At 43.2% G+C, this 23037-nt stretch overlaps 1 long non-coding RNA gene across 1 annotated transcript; it reads left to right on the plus strand.

Annotated features, from left to right (window-relative positions):
• Positions 1-9076: 9076 nt before the first annotated feature.
• LOC143940237 (uncharacterized) lies at positions 9077-14497 on the plus strand. Its single transcript, XR_013263836.1, has 2 exons — positions 9077-9207; positions 13293-14497. It is a non-coding gene; the product is annotated as an uncharacterized LOC143940237 (long non-coding RNA).
• The last annotated feature ends 8540 nt before the right edge of the window (positions 14498-23037 follow it).

Consider the following 23037-nt stretch of genomic DNA (forward strand, 5'->3'; position numbering starts at 1 on the left):
TAGCTCTCTGCGGAAAGGGGCGTACATTACGCCCCTTTCCGCAAGTGCCCGCCCCCTTCCACAAGTGCCCCGCTGCCTGCTGGGAAACACACAGATCCCAGAGGCAGCGGGGACCGTCCTCACTGCGCAGTGCGGCTCACGCATGCGCAGTAGGGAACCGGGAAATTAAGCCAAAAGGCTCCATTTCCTGATTCCCATACCCAAGATGGCGGCGGCGGCAGCACTCGAGTGTCGATCTAGAGATCGGCTTCGGGTGCCGACATCGCGGGCGCGCTGGACAGGTAAGTGTCATTATTTTAAAAGTCAGCAGCTGCAGTATTTGTAGCTGCTGGCTTTAAAAAAAAAAAAAAAAAAACGCGGAGTCCCGGCGGACTCCCGCTTTAAACATTTATTAAACAAAACAAACCTCCAATCAGTTTACTTGTATGTATGATCTAGATAAAAAAAAACAAAAAACCTATATATTAAATAAAAACAGGTAGTCAAAACTTTTGGACAAAAAAAAAAAAAAATGGGCTAACTTTACTGTTTTTATTTTATTTTTTAAATGGTGTATTTTTTTCCCAAAAAAATGCATTTGAAAGACCTCTGTGCAAATGCCGTGTGACATAAAATATTGCAACAACCGCTATTTTATTCCCTAGGATCTCTGCTAAAAAAAATATATATATTTTTTGGGGGGTCTAAGTGATTTTCTGGCAGAAAATACAGGATTTTTACTTGTAAGCAACAAGTGTCAGAAAAGATTTAGTCTTTAAATGGTTAAACTGAGAACTTCTACACAGAGATGACTTAGTCATTCAGAAGTGTAAACATTGTATCATTTAGTTCTTTTCTTGGCAGTCTGCCCAGAGTGGAGGAAAGTGTTGCTATGACGACTCAGACAACTCACACTGACTTCTTACAGAACTCATTTCAAAGTCCCGCTGTAGAATCGGCTTTTTATTAACATAATCGGCCGATGCCGATTATTTAAAAAACGGCAAATATCGGCCGATATATCGGCCGGCCGATATATCGGTCGACCTCTAATATATATATATATATATTTCAGAAAAAAAATTTTTTTTTTTTTTGGTGGGGGGTTTGAAACAAGATGGACTTGCATTTTTTTGGGCCAAGCAGGACTATGCAAGTAGAGATAGATAGATAGATAGATAGATAGATAGATAGATAGATAGATAGATAGATAGATAGATAGATAGATAGATAGATAGATAGATAGATAGATACCCAAACCAGCATTTTAGCTTACACATGATTGCATGTTCAAAATCAGCAGAGCTTCCCCTCATTTCAAATGTTAAGCCTCACATTTACAGCGACTGCACTTCCAAGTGCACTTGCTGTGCTTTAAAAATTGCACTTGAAGTTAGCATATTTACATGAACGTGTGTTTTGTAAATAACCCCCAGAGTCTTTTGACATGTATCTGCCTACTCACAAATAAACTTTGTTTTTTAAGCCAAAATTATACAAAAATATTGAAAAAAAAAATAAAAAATAAAAAAATAAAAAAACATACAAGATTTTTTGGAAATAATAAATTTTTATTTTTCCTCAGAACCAAAATAAATCAAGAGGGAGGCAACACTGGAGACAATTTTGACGTTTGTGAAGCCTTTTGTCCCCCAGGCACACATCAAGTGAGTGGACACCAAAATTCCGAACCTGCGTAGCATGTACATAGGGAGCACAACCAGGTCCTAGAATCCCAAAGACCAGGAACAGCAGCAGATGAGATCTATGTCCCCAGACTGTGGTACTACAACAGCCTGCGTCTTCTTTCAGAGCAGACTGAAGCCAGGCAGTCACTTGCGACTCTTCCGTCTAGCCTTCCCTCCACGTGTCGCTGGAGGCTGTGCCTCTGGTGGTGGAGTTGTGGTAGGAGGAGGAGGAGGAGGAGGAGGAGCAGTAGGGTCTGTGTTGTGAAGCTTAGTGGTGGGTGTGAGCTCACCCTTCAGACCCCGTTGGATGGCATCAAAAAAGATTGCCTCACACAAGTTCCGCTGTGGTTTGTCCATTTCTTGGAGCTTGCTAGCCAGATAAGTGGCATAGGCCTCCTCCGGATTGGGGGGTTTGGACAAAATTTGTGTGGCTTGCCGTATCAGCACCAAGGACTCCTCCTCTGTACGGCCCATCCTCCTGGGCCTTTTGCTGGCTAGGCGGAGGGGAGGGACCTGGCTTTCAGTCCGGCTCCTGCTGGGCCCAGCTAGCTCTTGTGTGTGGCTGGTCCCGGCCTCCTCCTCCATACCACTGGTCCCGGCCTCCTCCTGGGTAAGCTCATCCTGTGTAAAAAAAAACAAAACAATCACTAACTAAAATATGTCTATATTTAGAAATCAGCAATCACTAACAATTTTACAGTTCTCACTTGCAAATACATTTGTCTTGAAATACAAAAGGCTATCATTTTGACACCATCATTTTTCCATCAGTTCACCAAGATTTGAGCCACATTTGTGTAAACTACTGTATCCTTCTATCTAATTTAATTTGTGATGAAATCCTAGATTTGGAAGCAATTCAAACATTGAACTTTACATCATTAATATTTGAGCAATCCAAACTTTAGAAACTAAAATATACCTGGCTCCAGCTGGGCGTATCAACTTCGTCCAGCAAGGAAGGGTCTGGATCTTCCAGGGATGGCTCACCTGAGGCGGAGGGAAGGGTGGAGGGACGGGTAGACGTAAGAGTCGAAAGTGACGGCCTGGCTTCTGACGTGTCATCCAGAAAACGCAGCCTGTCATAATACCACAGCCTAGGTACATAGACCTGACCTGCTGCTGATCCTGATGTTTGGGACTCTAGGATCTTTCTTCGCTCCCGCCTATACACGCTACGCAGGTTCTTAATTTTGTTGTTCACAATGTCAGTGTTTGCCTGGGGGACTCGGGTTTTCACAAACGCCAAAACTGTCTCCAGTGTCTTCTTCCGGGCAGCACGGATTGGATATTGGGGGTGTTTTGTATCCCACAGATTGCTGTGCGACTCCACTAAATCAAGAAAGGTTGAGAGGAAGGCCTCCTCCTTAAAGGGGTCTGCAGTATACTTTTGCATTTTCTGAAAAAAAATAAAAAAAAAAACAACAAAAAAAATAAAAAATAAATAAAAAGTCAGACCAAATGCACACTATATTGTGACAATGTAGGCGAGACACACACTACTACACACGCTACCCCACACACACACACACACTACCCCCCCCCCCCCCCCCACACACACACACACACACACACACACACACACACACACACACACACACACACACACACACAGTACCCCCCCCCCACACACACACACACACACTACCCCTCCCACATACACACTACCCCTCCCACACACACAAACACTCCCCCCCCACACACACACTCTACACACACTACTGCCCCATACACACACACACACACACACACACACACACATACACACACACACACACACACACACACACACACACACACACACACTACCCCTCCCACACACACAAACACTCCCCCCCCCACACACACACTCTACACACACTACTGCCCCATACACACACACACACACACACACACACACTACCCCTCCCACACACACAAACACTCCCCCCCCCCACACACACACACACTAGCCCCACCCCCCTATACACCCACCCCCACACTACCACACAAAACACCAAGCCCACTCAACCACCAACCCACATAGAAATCAATTAAACATCAATAAGAATAAAATTCAATATGCATATCCCTAACGCAGGCTTTAAATTAACCGAAAATAAAATGATAACTATCTTACCGGCGCGTGTAGCACTCGCTGCTCCCGTTCGGACAAGCGTACGGCCTCGTGGTAACGCTTTATATACGGCGCATGCGCTCAGGCTCCGCCTGCGTCGCCCGCCCCTGACGTTCCTTGCGACCGTGTTTCCCCGCCCCTTTTACCCTCCTTACGCTGTGGGTGTATGAGAGTAGAAAATGGCGGACGCAAATTCTAGGAGCAGCGTGAGCAGCGCGGAGGAAAGCCATGGGCCCCATGCTTCAGGAGCAAGGAGGAGATATAAGGCCACCAATATGGCCTTCGAAGAGATGGTGGAGATGGTGGCTATCTTAAAAAGGGAGGATTATGATGGGGAACATGGCCCTTACCCAAAACCTAATGTCCGGAAAAGCGCCATCTTGGACGAGGTAGTCACAGCCTTGGAGACAAAATTTGGGGTACGAAGAGGAAAGGACCAGCTGCGGAAACGATGGTCGGACATCAAGTCCAGGGAGCTGGACCAATATTACCGCATCAAAAAGGTCCTGAAAAAAAGTGAGTAAACTCCGCGTTTCTCGTGACTGTCGGACATAATCGTTTGATTTGATCGTAATCGTTCGTGTAGATAGTGTATGTAAATCTGGCGGATTTGATCGTAATCGTTCGTGTAGATAATGGCTGTAAATCTGGCGGATTTTATATTAATCGTTCGTGTAGATAGCGTATGTAAATCTGGCGGATTTGATCGTAAGCGTTGGTGTAGATAGTGTATGTAAAACTTGCGGATTTGATCGTAATCGTTCGTGTAGATAGTGACTGTAAATCTGGCGGATTTTATATTAATCGTTCGTGTAGGCGGTGTATGAAAATCTGGTGGATTAGATCGTAATCGTTCGTGTAGGTAGTTTATGAAAATATGGCGCATATGGTTGTTCGTATATGTGGGTGTAAATAGCATGAATTTGTGTATGGTGTAAATTTATCTGGTGTTGGATTAGATTTTAATTAGTTATTATTTTTTTTTGTATTGTTCATGATAAACTGAATTGTCACGCTCAGTTTATAGGATATAAATTTTTACTAAAGTTTCATAAATTTATTCAGTGCAATGTAGACTCAATTAAAAAAATGAGATAGATAGATAAAATGCTGGTTCAACATCTGGACTAGGAAACTTTTATAAGTGTAGTTTGGGCCTTCATAGAACATTTTTGACATAATCACACACAGGTACTCCAGGCGTTGATTCGAGTGTGTCCGTCTGTGAAACTTGGACAAAAGATATACAGTATCACAGTTTGGTTAAAGGCTAGGTTCACATTGCTGCAATGTACGAGATCAAATGTGATTTGCACCGCACTGCAGTGCAAATCACATGTGATCTCTGTGTGATGCGATTTCAGCCATGCATATAGTATGGCTGAATTTACATCGCATCCGGACCAAACTTGTACATGGCCCTTTTTTTAGTCCACAGCCGAATCGGATCACATGGGTGTTCACACCATGTGGTCCGATTCCTGTCCGAGTTTAAAGATTGCACTGTGAAATGAGAACTAATTTGGAGGTGTCAATAAAACTTTACACTGATACTCCCAGCAGGTCACATAGGGCAGTGCGAACTGCGCATGCGATGCGTGAAACCACAGTAGATTTGCAGCGTTCACACATCGCAGCAGTCTGAACACAGCCTAACTAAAAAAAAGTCATTTTAAGGATGTATTAAACTAGGATCTTGTAATAACCAGCTAATAATTTTACACCACTTCAAACCAATGTTTCATATTCAAATTTCTGAACTCAAATATCACTATGCTTAAAAGTATTTTTTTTTTTTTTTTCATTCTCATAGGGAAACAAAGACTCAGACAAGAGGCGGAGCAGCCCAGGACCCCCCGACCTCGCCAGCCTGATTGGGCAATTAGCCCCAGCCCCAGCCCCAGCCCCAGCCCCAGCCCCGTGTCGGTGATGGAGCCATCCAGCCCCGCATCAGTATTGGAGCTGCCCAGCCCAGTGTCCTCGAGGGAGCAGCCAAGCTCGGTATCCTCCGCTGGACCAAGCTCCGTAGCTCCACTGGATGAGCCCAGCCCAGGGCTAGATGTGGAGGAGGAAGAGCAGGTGGAGTTACACACCCCACAAAGTGAAAGTGAGTGTCTGACAACCCAGCTTAAGGTAAACAATTAATGGCTGTATACGTTAACCAATTTTTTATCTACATATGTTTTTAGGTGATGATCTGGTTGTGGAAGGACAAGCCGAGCCATTTACCTCGGACAGTGCCCACAGGCTGATTGGGCAGGTCATGGCCTGGAATGCAAGGATGGATTTGATGGAGAGCAACATCCAGGCCATGCTACAGCAAATCCAGGCTCTACAGCAACAGCTGGTCCCTATGAGGCAGGAAATGAAGGACATGATCGATGTTTTAGGGAGAATCTAAGCCCCTTTTCCCTAAAACACAATCTATCATGTCCTTCATTTCCTTGCCAAAAAGTTTTTAAGGTTTTTACAAGATTTTTAGAGGCCAAATTTTGAAGATGCACACGGTGTGTCAACATGTGCTATGTGCCATCAGAGGATCGCAATGGACGCATTTGGTGTTTGCAAACCCTTCCTCCTTCTAGTATGTGAGAGGAAGGGATTGCACACACCAAACACGTCCATTGATCACTCATGATGGTACATAGCACATGTTGACATTACCAATTTTTGGTGTGCATCTTCAAAATTTGGCTTTACCCCTTGTTTTATGTAAATAGTTAAAAATCTGATTTTATTTTTTTTTATTTTTGTGATAATTGCATTTTTGATATATTTATATATTTCTATGTTTACCAAAAAAAAAAAAAAATAATTTATAAAAACAAAAAAAATATATAAAAAAAAATAATTTTAAAAAACAATTTCCCCCCAAAAAAAAAAAAGAATAAAAAAAAAAAAAAAACACAAAAAAACAAAAAAAGATCTAAATAAGAGGCAATGGTTGGAATGTGCACTATTAAAAAATCAAAAAAAAAATGTGTGTGTCTACTTCTTTCAATACTCAATACCAGTTTGGGAAGTCATTTTGTGTTTTCTGTCACAAAGGGCCTTATTTCCTATTGTCAAAAACCACTTTGCTATACAAATGCACTAGGACAGGAATATGCAATTAGTGGAAATCCAGCTGTTGCAGAACTACAAGTCCCATGAAGCATAGCAAGACTGACAGCCACAAGCATGAGACCCAGAGGCATGATTGACTTGTAGTTTTGCACCAGCCGGAGGTTGGCCAATTGCATATCCCTGAATTAGGACAATGTAGGATACAAGCAACGTGAAAAGCAAACAAGAACCAAACTTCAAAATTTGAACAGACAAGACATATTTCAAGAAAAATATTTTTTTATTGGTCAGCTGGCATTGGAATAGCCCCCCTACCATTAAAATAGCTGACATAGCGGTCACGCACCTCACGTGCTGTTTGGGGGGCTAAGCCAGGAAGGGCATGATCCAGCCCTGTCAGTTCTGGAAGCCTGAGTCCGGCCTCAGGCCCAATAGGCTGCAGGTACTGGTTACCCGAAAATTTCCGTAGAAAATTGTGAAGAATGCAGCAGCACAGAATAACATAGTTGAGTTTATATTCTGCCAGGTTGATGGCTGTCAGTAACAGACGGAACCGGCTGGCCATAATGCCAAAGGCACTCTCCACAACCCTTCTTGCTCTGGCCAGCCGGTAATTAAAAATCCTCCTCTCCGGGGTGAGGGTCCTTTGGGGGAAGGGTCTCATGAGATGTTCACTCAGACCGAACGCTTCATCAGCCAGAAAAACAAACGGGAGCCCCTCCACATTTTCGGCATCTGGTGGCAAGTCCAGGCCACCAGTGGTAAGACGGTGGCAGAACTCGGTCTGCCTAAAGACTCCTCCGTCAGACATCCGGCCGTTCTTCCCCACATCCACATAAAGGAAGTCACATTGTGCCGACACCACCGCCATTAGCACCACACTATGGAACCCCTTATAATTCCAATAGTAGGACCCCGAATGGGGTGGGGGCACAATCCTCACATGTTTCCCGTCGATGGCCCCTCCGCAGTTGGGGAAGTCCCAACGGGCAGCGAACTGGGAAGCCACAGTCTGCCATTCCTGTGGCGTTGAAGGAAGCTGGGGAGTCAAACACATGAAACAAAAAAAAAATAATTAGTCATTAAATAAAAACAATTCATAACAAATAAAATTCAAAAACATTTTGGAACAACAGTTAAACAGAAATCTTGCAAATTTGTTTTCTGCCAAGAAAAAAAAAAAAAAAAGTAGGCGGACCAATTCACAGATTAATCAGCCCTCTGATGGACCAGGGGACATAAATTAGGTGGGTAAGTGGGGTGGGGGGGGGGGACTAATTACTAAGTATACAACACATGAAACAAATTTGAGTGGGGGGGGGACTAATTACTAAGTATACAACACATGCAACAAATTTGAGTGGGGTGGGGGACTAATTACTAAGTATACAACACATGAAACAAATTTGAGTGGGGGGGGGGACTAATTACTAAGTATACAACACATGAAACAAATTTGAGTGGGGTGGGGGACTAATTACTAAGTATACAACACATGAAACAAATTTGAGTGGGGGGAATAATTAATGAGTTGACAATCCATATCTCTATCTATATATCTATATATCTCTCTCTATATATCTCTCTCTATATATCTATATCTATATATCTCTCTCTATATATCTATATCTATATATCTCTCTCTATATATCTCTCTCTATATATCTCTCTCTATATATCTATATCTATATATCTCTCTCTATATATCTATATATCTATATATCTCTCTCTATATATCTATATATCTCTCTCTATATATCTATATATCTCTCTCTATATCTCTCTCTCTATATCTCTATATCTCTCTCTCTCTCTCTCTCTCTATCTCTCTCTCTCTCTCTATAAGGGGATACCTATTGAAATACTAAGTCAAGTACCAATATGCTTAGGCTTGCATTTCAATAGGTATCAGAATTGCGTACGTAACATACTATGTACAAAATAACGTGACTAGATGACAGAGCATCTGTCTGTAGTTTCGTTTTCTATACATTGCTGAGAGACACAAAGCTAAGATAAGGACTGGTTACGCAAGAATATGGTCAGTCAGTAGATGTTGAAAATAACTGTCAGGAGATAACCTTTAACTTACATTTCAGGAAAGAGCTAATGTCATGAGTTAAATTGTTGATGTATGTGAAACTCACTGGGCAGGGCTTTGTAAATACCATATAAAAGAAGGTCCACTTCCCATTAAACCCTGTAATCTTCACCACGTACAAATGGAGTGTATGTGTATTGATTACCCGCCGGTGTATGGGACCTCCATTAAGCCACTCCAGCCTAGGCTATCCAGGGGAATCTAGAAGACGAACACCTTACAGTTTTTGGTACCAGAAGTGGGGTGTGTTTGCACAGGTAAGTCATTTACACCTTTTGCCTCTTTTTATGGTAATTGGCGTTTATGCTTGACCTGTCCAAACAACCATTATAAGAAATTTAATTATATATATATATAAACTGTGCCTTCGCAACGGACTAGGCTGGTCCCTTGGGGGGTGAAAAGGGTTCGCAGGTACTGAGGAGTCTGACTAGGTTGGTCCGACTATAAACTAAGAGATATTGAGGAGTCTGACTAGGTTGGTCCGACTATAAACTAAGAGAGATATTTATGATTATATTCTAACACGGGAGGTATCATATACGCCCGTGACATAAGGATTGGCTAAATGGACGCCCACTTGAGAACTTTTAAAGTGCACTATAAATAATGAAATGCATCATGATGTGATTACTTGATAATGTACATGAAAAATTTTAAAGCTGAAATCTTAAACCATAACAATATGTCTGTTTCTCTTTAGGTGCAAGCGTAAGTATATAGAGTATTAACGTTGTATAAGATATAATTATATAGAGTGGATATCTGTTTGAATAAACCCAAATGTTGTTAAATGAATACAGAGTATTAAGAACCAGATTGTAGTGAGGTAGCACCTGCCTGTTCACACTGCACGCTAGGTTTACTTTTTCTTAGCATTTATGAAAGGTAGATTCTTTTGACCACTAGACCTACAGGCTTCTCTTGCAGACTTGGTGTAAGAGGGGTATATCCCGCCACCAGGAAAGGTACCCTTCATCGTATATTAAGGGTAAATCTTCACAGTTTTATTAGTCCATCTGACCTGGAAGATCAGGGAACTTACCCCCGCATTAGGGAACAAATTATTGACCAAACAGGCTGTTATCACCTCTGCCCACATACCAGGCATACTTTACCCAAATTACTAGATGGGGAATTCTGCAGGCACCCAGCCCCAGAGTCCGGGAACTCCCACCCCGTATGAGTATGTTCAACATAACTTGCCGGATCCCAAGGTGGAACCTTTCTGGGCACAAGTCCGGGAAAGGTGTCACCAATTGGGAATCCATGACCCTAATGGCCATGCAAACATATCCTGGTCCAGCTGTTGTTTATCCCCCGGACCGAGGTTGTTTCAATTGTGGACAGCAAGGACACTGGAAATCCCAGTGCCCTTATAGGACTGGACAGATTAGAGCAAGAGGCAGAGGCAGGGAATTTAACCCCCAGACCCGCCCACAGTATCCCCGTTATCCGCCATACCAGAACCCTCATCAACCACTACCCCAATATCCTACACAGCCACAAATAATGCACCCTCAGGCCCCCAATAGACCACCACCCAGAATTCCTATGCAGTGGCCATCCAATCGGCAGCCACCACCCCAATAGGGATGCCTAGAGTATGTCCCTTCCCTCAGCCTAGTGTGTTACAATCCCTCATGGAGAAGTCTTCCTCAAGTTGTATTACATGTAGATGGACAACGTGTCTGCTTTTTGATAGACACTGGCGCCACCTCTAGTTCAGTGAACGATGAGATTTTTAACACACCACAATGCACCGAGGGAAACTCTATTGGTATTAATGGGACACCTGTCACCCATCCCATCACTCCACCACTGACTGTAGCCACTCCAGAAGGACAGAAATTATGTACCCAAACTTTTGCCGTCTTGTCCTCATGCCCTGTGCCCCTTATGGGACGGGACCTCTTGGCACAACTGTGTATTACCATTAAGTTTAATAGAGAAGGTTCCCTTACAGCTAGTTCACCATTATGTGACTTACATGGCCCTAAGCGACATGCACACAGAGGCTTCTTTATGCTACTCCCCGCCTCTCTCGAAACACATGCTATCTGGGCGGAAAACAAAGGTAGCGTAGGTTTCATTAACTGTACGCCTTACTCGCCTCAGATGCGCCCTGACGCAGAAGCACAATATCACAAACAATACCCCCTGCCCCCCGAAAAGACCCAAGGCATTGCCCCCCAGATCGATGACTACATATCTAAAGGTATCCTAAAACCAATCATTAGCCCCTGGAACACACCCATTTACCCTGTAAAAAGGCCAGTGGGGAGTGGAGACTTGTACAAGACCTAAGGGCAGTTAACAAACAAGTGATTCCCCTCCCACCCCTAGTCTCAGACATCACTTTTATTTTCTCATGCATACCGGCAGACTCTCTATGCTACACAGTAATGGATTTAGTGAATGCTTTCTTTAGCATTCCCATTGCAGAGGAAGCCCAACCTATGTTTGCTTTCTCCTGGGCCGGGGGCCAACTAACCTGGCAAGGGTATGTAGACAGTCCAGCCGCCTTCTCTATGGTACTCAACGAGACTGTCAAGTCTTGGACTTCTGAGCGTGGGTCGGTACTAATACAGTATGTGGACGACCTGCTCCTGTGCAGTCGAACTGCTGAAGATTGTGCGGTCGATTCAACATCACTGTTACAACACCTAGCTCACGCCGGGCATCTAGCCTCAAGGAAGAAAATACAATGGTGCCAGCCACAGGTAGAATACCTAGGGTGCATTCTAAAGGAAGGGACAAGGCTAGTGTCCCCCAAACGTGCCGCAGCCCTTCGAGCTCTCAGTCCCCCAAAAGACAAAGCTGCCCTACTCTCGTTCTTGGGTGCAATGGTATATTGCCGCCAATGGATTCCTGACTGTTCTCATTATGATAGTATCCTAAGAGAGGCTACTGGCTCGACAGCCCCTAAATTAATAGATTGGACTGAAGACAGACTACAAGCTTTTCAAGCTCTATTAAACAGTCTGTCATGTGCACCCGCCCTGGGATTGGTAGACTATGGTAAAGCTTTTCAGCTGTACTGTGTAGTTTCAGGGAAATCTTTTGCCGCGGTTCTCACACAACAACATGGAACAGGATACCGCCCGGTTTCTTACCTATCCCAGAAACTCCCTGTCCAGGTTCAAGGCATGCCGTCATGTCTCCAGAATTTAGCAGCCTGTGCTATGGCAGTACAGGACGCTAACAAACTGGTCTTGGGCCACCCAATGACACTTTTCACCACCCATTCTGTCACCCACCTCATACAGAACATGAACACCCAACACATGACCTCACAAAGGCTCAGCGGTTATGAGATTACCCTTATGAACACTGACAATCTATCTCTTAAATATGTTCCCGCTAGCAACCCTGCTGTCCGCCTCCTGCACTCCATGCTGCGTCTACCACAAGACCCAGACCAGCATCATGACTGTGTGGAAAAAGTGGAATCCATCACATCCCCTAGACCTGATCTCACGGATACACCTATTATAGATGCGGAAGATGTTTTCGTTGACGGTAGTTGCTCCCGCCCCTCTGATTCCACTTTCCTAACAGGTTACGCGATAGTCCAATTACCAGACAAGGTGCTAGAAGCCAAGCCACTACCTCCCTCTTCGGCCCAAGTAGCGGAATTGGAAGCTCTCACTAGAGCCTGCATTCTATTCACTGATAAAAAGGTGAACATTTACACCGACAGTAGATATGCTTTCGGAGTGGTGCATGACTTTGGTGTGATATGGGCTAATAGAGGTTTCAAAACCGCAGACAATAGACTAATTGCCAATTCCACACATATTATGGCTCTTCTCCAGGCCATCCTCCTTCCAAAGGAAGTGGCTATTATCAAGGTAAAAGCCCATTCCTCGGACGACAGCAAAATATCCAAGGGTAACGCCCTAGCCGATAGAACTGCAAAGCAAGCTGCCGCCTCCTCCCCTAACCCCCCTGCCCCCACAACAGTTTTCTTTAAAGAACATTTCACTTCATCCAACTTCAAAACAATTGTAGCACAAATACAAACAATGGCCACAGACCAGGACGTTCATTTCTGGGTCGCTGCAGGATTGACCAAAGACCCCGAGGGTCTTTGGACAAAAGAGGGGAAGGTATTGGGAGTACCTGAAGCAAGTTGCATTCTCATACTCTCATGCCTCCATGGCCCAGGACACATAGGAGCTGCCCCTTTAACCAACCTGTATAACAAATCCTAATTTAACAAATCCTAACTCTGACATTAACATTTATTCCCAACAGGAAATGTACGTGAAAAACCTGGTAAGTATGCTTCATGAAACGAACGAACAAGTTTCTGTCACCTTTTCTCCTCTCTCCACAGAGCCAACACACCCCTTCATCCCAGGAGATCAAGTGCTAGTCAAGCAACTGGCCCACAAAAAGAGGATCGGACCAATCTACTCTGGACCTTGGAAGGTTGAAAAGGTGTCCAGAACTGCGGTCCTGACTGACCAAGGAAACACCTGGATCCACGCCAGCAGGCTGAAAAAGTGCCCACCGCTTCCCACAACCGCCGACCCCCCACCTATTGAAGGAGAACCCGACCCACCCGAACAGCTACCGGAACTGCAAGAGATTCAGGAAGGCATTGGACAATTAACCCTTGAAACCCTACATGATAGCGAAGAAGAAGGACAAGCATAAGAACTTGTAGAAATGTTTTTACCTTCAGTGTCAGGGAAGGCTGTATGCCTCTGGGGTAGTCTGGTACTACTTGTATTCCTGCCCACATGGTTTATAGCCAACTGTATATATCATCCAGAAGACTTAGGTCTATTAAAAGGGATATGTGGACCACCTAAGATGAATAATACCCCCGGCCAAAGACATATTAGAAGTATTATACCCGTTAATGAGTCACCTAAGGGACTGACTGACAAGATGTTACTACTAAAATTCAAATATAGCTATGCTCAAAAATCCGGTTTTGAGAAATGCTGGATCTGCAGCAAACTACATCCCAGTACAGCTAGAATCCCTCTCATGGCAGTCCCCTTAAACTTCACCCCTCTCCTCAATGGCACCCCTCCTATCGTCCTAACAAACGTCACAAGAGCACGAGGGTTCGGAGTATGAAGCCTGTGCTATTAAATTAGAAAAGGAATGATCATTATGTAAATCACAGAATGATCAAAGGGAGGATTATAAGGGGATACCTATTGAAATACTAAGTCAAGTACCAATATGCTTAGGCTTGCATTTCAATAGGTATCAGAATTGCGTACGTAACATACTATGTACAAAATAACGTGACTAGATGACAGAGCATCTGTCTGTAGTTTCGTTTTCTATACATTGCTGAGAGACACAAAGCTAAGATAAGGACTGGTTACGCAAGAATATGGTCAGTCAGTAGATGTTGAAAATAACTGTCAGGAGATAACCTTTAACTTACATTTCAGGAAAGAGCTAATGTCATGAGTTAAATTGTTGATGTATGTGAAACTCACTGGGCAGGGCTTTGTAAATACCATATAAAAGAAGGTCCACTTCCCATTAAACCCTGTAATCTTCACCACGTACAAATGGAGTGTATGTGTATTGATTAACCGCCGGTGTATGGGACCTCCATTAAGCCACTCCAGCCTAGGCTATCCAGGGGAATCTAGAAGACGAACACCTTACACTCTCTCTCTCTCTCTCTCTCTCCCCACACACAGGGTGTATACACAAAAAAGGTAAAAAGCTAAAAAAAATGACACAAAAAAAAAAAAACATTTAAAGAAAAAAAAATGACACAAAAAAAAAATAAAAAAATTGCATGCATTCATATAAAGGGGACATTCACATCATATTCCTGTCATGGATATTAAAAGTCATGATGAAATTAATACAAACATACAATGCAATATTAAAAGAACAAACTTACCTTCATATATTCCTTCTGCAGGACCCGAATAATGCCAGAACAGGTCTCTGGAATAATGATCCCCAGAGCCTGGGGGGAGATGCCTGTCGAGAACTTGAGGTCCTGAAGGCTTCTCCCTGTCGCCAAGTAGCGCAACGTGGCGACGAGCCTCTGCTCCGGAGTGATGGCTTGCCGCATGCAGGTATCCTGCCTGCTGATATAAGGGGTCAGCAAAGCCAGCAGACGGTGAAAAACGGGGTCCGTCATCCTGAGATAATTCCTGAAATCATCAGGATTATTCTCATAGATCTCACGGAGTAAAGACATATGCGAGAATTGGTCACGCTGGCGCAACCAATTCTTTGTCCATGAACTCCTCCTCACCCTGTTCACAGACTGGGCTCGGGTCAAAGTATTAACCCCAACACCAAGCCCCCATATAGCACGAACTCGTTCCCGAGTACGTCCACACTCCATGGCTTTGAAACGGTCGGCTGGACAGACAAGCTCAACTGAACGCACTGAAGAACAGCCAGACCTATGAAGAACGACCTGAAACCCAGAAACGAGCGGACCAGAAGCGCCTAATAACAGGTACAACTGATCCACGCGTACCGAAAGACAGATACAAACCTCACAGGTAGACTGCGCCGCAGCAAACGGACAAATTAAGCTGAAGTCTGAAAAGCGCGAATCGTCTCTAACCAAACTTCTACTAACGCAAAGTCAGCAGAAGGAGCCCAAAGGGTGCTTTGCTGTGCCTTGGACCTCCTATTTCTAGTCCCGTCGTACGTGACATACGTCATCGCGCACGGTTTCAGCGAACTGTTCGTTCGTCGTGTGTGGCCAAGTCCGTCCATGCTAATTTTAAGCGGACTGTCCGCTGAAACTGTTTGACGAACAAAGTTGAGCGAACAGTCCCCTCGTGTGTACGTGGCCTCAAAGTGTAATATTCCTTTAAATTTCGTACCTGGGGGGTGTCTATAGTATGCCTGTGAAGGGGCGCATGTTTCCCGTGCTTAGAACTGTCCCTGCACAAAGTGTCATTTCGCAAGGAAAAAAAGTCTTTTAAAATCACTTTCCATTGTCGGCTCCCGTAATACAGAGAACACTCAATGAGTATTCTCTGTATTAGCCGACAATTCATTCATTGATAAAAAAAAAAAAGCGTGGGGGTTCCCCTAAATTCAATTACCAGGCCCTTCAGGTCTGGTATGGATATTAAGGGGAACCCCGTGTCAAATTAAAAAAAAAATGACGTGGGTTCCCCCTAAAAAACCATACCAGACCCTTTATCCGAGCATGCAACCTGGCAGGCAGCAGGAAAGGGGGGGGCGAGAGAGCGCCCCCCCTCCTGAACTGTACCAGGCCACATGCCCTCAACATTGGGAGGATGCTTTGGGGGTCTGTGACCCCTCAAAGCACCATGTCCCCATGTTGATGGGGACAAGGGCCTCATCCCCACAACCCTGGCCGGTGGTTGTGGGGGTCTGCGGGTGAGGGGCTTATCAGAATCTGGAAGCCCCCTTTAAAAAGGGGTCCCCCAGATCCCAGCACCCCCCATTTGAAGTTGTAAGAGGGTACAAAAGTACCCCTACCATTTCACAAACAAAGTGTAAAAATGGTTAAATAAGACAAACATACTTTTGAAAAATTCCTTTATTAAAAATAAAAAAAATAAAAAAAGATTCCAGCGGTGGTAATCCACTCTTGCTGTCCAGCGACAGATGATCATCTCTCCAGGGTCCAGAGATGGCTGATCTGATCCAGCGACAGGGGATCTCTCAGTCCAGCACTGTCCATACATGCATCCGTCTTCTGTCTCCACTGCGGAGACACTGCAGGGATCCCAGCGCTGACGTTTTTTATATTAGGAGGGCGGGGCCACCCGTCACCTGATCCCGCCCCCTCTGACACTGGTGAGGGAAGCCATGGGTTTCCCCAGTGATGTATGGGTGACCCCGCCCCCTCTGATGTAACACAGGTTTCTGCGTTTATTTTTAATAAAGGAATTTTTAAAACGTGTGTTTGTCTTATTTAACCATTTTTACACTTTCTTTGTGAAATGGTAGGGGTACTTTTGTACCCCCTTACCATTTCAAACAGGGGTGGTGGGATCTGGGGGTCCCTTGTTAAAGGAGGCTTCCAGATTCTGATAAGCCCCCTGCCAGCAGACCCCCACAACCCCCTGCCAGGGTTGTGGGGATGAGGCCCTTGTCCCCATCAACATGGGGACAGGGTGCTTTGAGGGGTCACAGACCCCCAAAGCATCCTCCCAATGTTGAGGGCATGTGGCCTGGTACGGTTCAGGAGGGGGGGCGCTCTCTCATTTCCCCTCTTTTCCTGCGGCCTGTCAGGTCGCGTGCTCGGATAAAGGATCTGGTATGGATATTTAGGGGGACCCCATGTCAATTTTTTTAAACAATTTGACACGGGGTTCCCCTTAATATCCCCCATGCTTTTTATTTTTTTATTTTTTATCAATGAATGAATTGTCGGCTAATACAGAGAACACTCAATGAGTGTTCTCTGTATTACGGGAGCCGACAATGGAAAGTGATTTTAAAAGACTTTTTTTCCTTGCGAAATGACACTTGGTGCAGGGACAGTTCTAAGCATGGGAAACATGCGCCCCTTCACAGGCATACTATAGACACCCCCCAGGTACGAAATTTAAAGGAATATTACACTTTTATTTTTTCACTTTAATCATTATTAAAATCACTGCTCCTGAAAAAACGTCAATTTTTAAACTTTTTTTTGCATTGTTCCATGTCCCCTGGGGCAGGACCCGGGTCCCTAAACACTTTTTAGGACAGTAACTTGCATATTAGCCTTTAAAATGAGCACTTTAGATTTCTCCCATAGACTTGTACAGGGTGTTCCCGGCTTTTGGAATTTGCCGTGAACAGCCCAAATTATTCACTGTTCGCTGAACAGGTGAACAGGCAATGTTGGAGTCGAACATGAATTTGACTCGAACTCGAAGCTCATCCCTAGTCAGAGGGATTCATAGAGGGATTGTTTTTGGGAGAGAATGTCTATTTCTAATTGAAGGATTGCTAGTGCTGGGTTGGGAAAGGTTTAGATTCCTGTTAGCAATGACATCATCTGGAATGTCTTGTTCCATAAGCTTGTTATGCTCGGGCATTCAACACTGAAGAAATGGCTGCACTCCAAGATCCATCAAAGTTCTTGTTTAATAAAGAACATCCCAAGTGTTACAGACAGTACAAATGGTAGACGCGTTTCACATACTAACAGGTGCGCTTCTGTTCTAGCGAATAGAACAATTGCAAAAGTAAAACCTAGAGTGGGGAAGGGGAGTAGGGACAGAGAGAGAGAGAGTGCTTCTAGTATAAGATGTTTCTGTGTGTTAGGTGAAGGTTACAGAACACATTTCAACAGTGAGAACAACATGGAGTCTCTTGTGCCTAAATGAACAATACAGTGAATGTCCATGTCATTTCCCTCCTTTTCTTTATTTGACACCATTCTTCTCAGTGTTACATTCAGCCAATTGCTGGTAACTCCTGTTACATCGGTGCAAAGAGACAGCGTCTAATTAAGCTCTCTCCTAGCTTTCTCACAATAATGGGTTCATCAGTGCTGGTGAACCATTTATTGGTACAGTGGGTAGTCACACAGAGGCATAGCCTGATGAGGAAGTAAATAACAAATATAAGAAATAGGAACATAACAATGTAAACGCCTAGTTTCTGTAACCATGTTGATATGCCATATAAAAAGTCACCAAAACCTTCTAAACCCTTAAAGGGGTTCCATCCATCTTTAGCAATATCTCTGGCCTTATTCTGTAGTTCTCTTATCTTAGCAAGATGCCCTTTAATAATGTCCCCATTATCAGAAATGTACTGTATATACAACAGTCAGTGTGAAATACCTTACACATCCCACCTTGAGCTGCAGTGAGATAATTTAGCATTAATCTGTGCTCTAATACTACTTTTTAAAGCCGAGGCAATTTCTTCACTTAATAAACCTACATCAGTGGTAGTAAGGTTTATAATCTCATCAGGAAGGGAACCATGACCATGCCATGTCACCTTCAGTGAACAGCTCTCTTTTGAACACTAAAGGGTATTCTGGACTTTGATCTGCTCGCACTGTATCTTTATGAACAACCAAAGCAGGTGCTAACTTCCCAACATAACATGTACCTGTAACATTAGTAGGAAGCCAGGCGTAAGCTTTATTTCCACATATAAAATATAACCCTCTACGTATGGATGGTATACTTGCTCCTAAAAAACTGGAAGCAATAACATGGAATCTCAGGTAACTGACATTTTCACACATTGGAAACTGTGAGCAATTTGTACTATAAAGGGTTCTATTTAGTTCTGGATCTGGGATATAATAATAATAATATTGACCATAGTTTCATAAACTGTAATTTTTGTTCTGCTGCAATCTGAATTGCCCAACTGTGTACATTTAGTGTTAAATGGGCATGTAATGTTTAAACAAATCTGTGGAGTGTATGTTTTGAAACCATCAAATTTACAGTTCTGTGCTCATTAGCTGTGGAGACTGTGTGTGAGCCATTTATTCTGGTCCTGTTTAGATTAGTGAATTTGAGAGGCATTACTATCATGGGTATTGTTCCTGTTTGGCAATGTAAGTGAGAACACACCCAGCAGTTACTAGCGTTGCTATGGGTTTCATACAATTTTAACATTTGGATGAAAGGATTATTTTTCCATGTCTCAGTTCTCACAAACAACAAAAAGAAAAGAAATATTATCATATTTTTTTCAAAGGATATCATCACTTCAGGATATTCTTGCAGTGACTGGCGTGAATCTAGGTGGGCTTTCCTTCCAACTTGACAGCGGAACTGGTTGTCAAAAGCACCAAATGTGGTCCATCAAATTTTGGTTCTAGAGGCTTTCTGACGTGTCACTTGACCACTATCTAGTCACCTGGTTGGATTCTGTGAATACCTGAAACAAAATCTGGGTCGGAATAGATGTATAAACACCTTCATGTATTTTATTCAATGTTCTTTGCAAAATCTGAACATATTCTAATGCCCTGTACACGCGGTCGGACTTTTCAATGGAAAATGTGCGATTGGAGCTTGTTGTCGGAAATTACGACCGTGTGTAGGCTCCATCGGACAGTTTCCATTGCACAAAATTTGAGATCTGGTTCTCAAATTTTATGACAACAAAATCCGTTCACACAAATTCCGATCATGTGTACACAATTCCGACGCACAAAGTGGCACGCATGCTCGGAATCAAGCAGAAGAGCAGCACTGGCTATTGAACTTATTTTTTCTCGGCCCATCGTACGTGTTGTACGTCACCGCATTCTTGGCGTTCGGAATTTCCGACCAATTTTGTGTGTATGCAAGACAAGTTTGGGAAAAAAAACATGGGATTTTGTTGTCAGATTTTCTGATCGTGTGTACAGGGTAGAACAGATTAGAGTGAGAAGCCTGCAACTGTTGCGGAAAATATAGCCCTGTTTTGGGTGGCCCTCCAAATAAAATCTCATAAGGGGACAGACCATGTGGTTGTTTAGGGGGTAGTTCGTACAGAATATAAGGCTAATGGCAAAACTTTCACCTATCCTTTTCCTGTATCTGCTTTAATTTTTGCACATCTGTTTTTCAAAATTTCATTAAGTCTCTCAACTTTACTTTGTGGATGATAAGGTGTATGGAAAGCTTGCTGTATGTGAAGGGCTTCCATTATCTCTTTCATTACTTCCCCAGTAAAATGGGTTCCTCTGTCACTCTCAATAGTTTCAGGAACTCCATATCTATAAACCTATTTCAATTGAAATGTTCTTTGCTTTTGTTTTTGCATTTGCTTTAGCTACCAGCCAGCACTCAGGCCAACCTGAGAACATGCCAACACACACTAAAGCGTACTCATAGGTGCCTATTCTGGCATCTGAATGTAGACTATTTGAATTCTTTTGAAAGTGAAATCTGGCTTAGGAGAATGCTTTTCCTCTGGCTGTCATGTAATTTCCCCTTGCATGTCCTTTTACCTTCAAGGTGGCAACTTCTTCTGGTTTCTGAAAGGCCTCAAATAGCCACTCTATGAGTTTTGCATGTCTCTATGGCTTCCCTGCACTTGTCAGGAAATTCCGTGCTTTCCAAATAGGCCAAAAATTGTGAGCTATTTCATACGCATATCTGCTGTCAGTGTAAATGTTTCCCCTTTGATTGTCTAGGAGATTATATGCTTTGACTACAGCACCAACTCCGCTTCCTGTGCTGACATCTGGAGTATCAATGCTTCCTGATGTAAAATGGTGTCTGTAGTGGTTACAACAAACCCTGTGCGTGGCTTACCTTAATCAGTGTAAAATCTGGAACCATCTACGAATAAGTGTGTGTCACAATTTGATAAAGGCTCATCTTTTGCTGGTGTGACAGAGGCCTTTTCTACCTCCATCAGGGCCATACAATCATGAGAAAAACTCTCAGGTTCTACATCAGTACCATTTGTTGCATCTTCCTCATCATTTATAGGAAGAAGTGTAGTCAGATTTAAAGTAACACCTCATTTGATTGTTAAATACGATGGAGCAAAAAGAGCACATTGGTACTTGTCAAATCTACTGGCAGACACATGTCTGGTATTTAATTAATTCATGATTTCCTGTACTGCATGTGGCACATACAGGATTAGGGCAGAATCAAATACAAGCTCAGTTACTTTGTCTAGCAGCAAAATGCAGGCTGCTATGGCTCACACACAACTGAGGTCTACTGAGGCTGATACATACATCACAGGCCTCTGTTTGTCTTCATGTAGCTAGGTGAGTACACCTGCAGCAGATGTATTGACTCCATGACAGAACAATGAGAAAGTCTTAGTATAGTCAGGAAGTTCAATGGTGGAAGCTTCAGACAAAATTTTAATAAGCTATTTCATCTGCAATTCATTATCCCATGTGAGGCTGAAAGGTTTTCTAGTGGTAGCCTCATATAGAGGAGCCATAAGTTCTGATGCATGTGGAATCCAGTCCCTACAATATCCCACTAACCTCAGGACGGCACGTTGTTGCCGTACACTTCTTGGCTTTTCAACGTTTTGTAGAGTTTTAACTCGATCTGGGGTTAGGTGACAGATTCCATGTGAAATGCAGTGACCCAGGAAGATCACTTTCTCTAGACAGTATTGTAGCTTATCTTTGCTAACTTTATTATTACTGTTATAGAGAAACATGAGAAGGCTTACTGTTTCTCTGCTACAAATGTCCTTTGTATCAGAACAAATAAGCAAATCGTCTAAGTACTGAAGCAAATCTGTGTTTGGGTGTGACGGGAACCATTGGTCCAACACTTGCTTTAACGCAGTATTATATTCAGTGGGGCTACTCACACAGTCTTGCGTAGACATGTGCATTCGTTTTCGTCCGAATGCATTTTCGTCCGAATTTCAGCTATTTTCGTTTTCGTTTTGACAAACGATAACGAAAGCACAGAATGCGAAAAACGAAAGATCCGACATAAATAAATGCTTTATTTTCATTTTTGTTGTTACAACAGTTCGATATAGAATAGGATATTCGACATGACTCTGACAATAACAATCTGTGTATATAGAACCTATGGTCGATTGTGCTTAACCTTACCCTTATTAGTCCAAGATTATATAGAGAAAATATTCGACAGAGAAAAAAGATTTGACAGAGAGAAAAGATTCTGCAAGTTATTGTCCTAAAAAGTGTTTGGGGACCTGAGTACTGCCCCAGGGGACATGTATCAATGCAAAAAAACGTTTTATAAACTGCCATTTTTTCGGGAGCAGTGATTTTAATAATGATTAAAGTGAAATAATAAAAGTGTAATATTCCTTTAAATTTCATACGGGGGGGGGGGGTGTCTATATAGTATGCCTGTAGAGGGGCGCATGTTTCTGGTGCTTAGAACTGTCCCTACACAAAGTGTCATTTATGCAGGAAAAAAAGTCCTTTAAAATCACTCGCAGCTATTATGAATTGTCGGCTCCGTAATATAGAGAACACTCATTGAAAGTCATTGATAAAAAAAATAAAAAAGCGTGGGGGTCCCCCAAATTCAATTACCAGACCCTTCAGGTCTGGTATGGATATTAAGGGGAACCCTGCGTCAAATTTTAAAAAAAAATTGACGTGGGGTTTCCCCTAAATATCCATACCAGACCCTTCAGGTCTGGTATGGATATTAAGGGGAACCCCGTGTCAAATT

The sequence above is a fragment of the Lithobates pipiens genome, unplaced genomic scaffold (genome assembly GCF_037356315.1).
Source record: "Lithobates pipiens isolate NorthernLeopardFrog02 unplaced genomic scaffold, aLitPip1_a1.2 Scaffold_3, whole genome shotgun sequence".
Taxonomy (NCBI): Eukaryota; Metazoa; Chordata; class Amphibia; order Anura; family Ranidae; genus Lithobates; species Lithobates pipiens.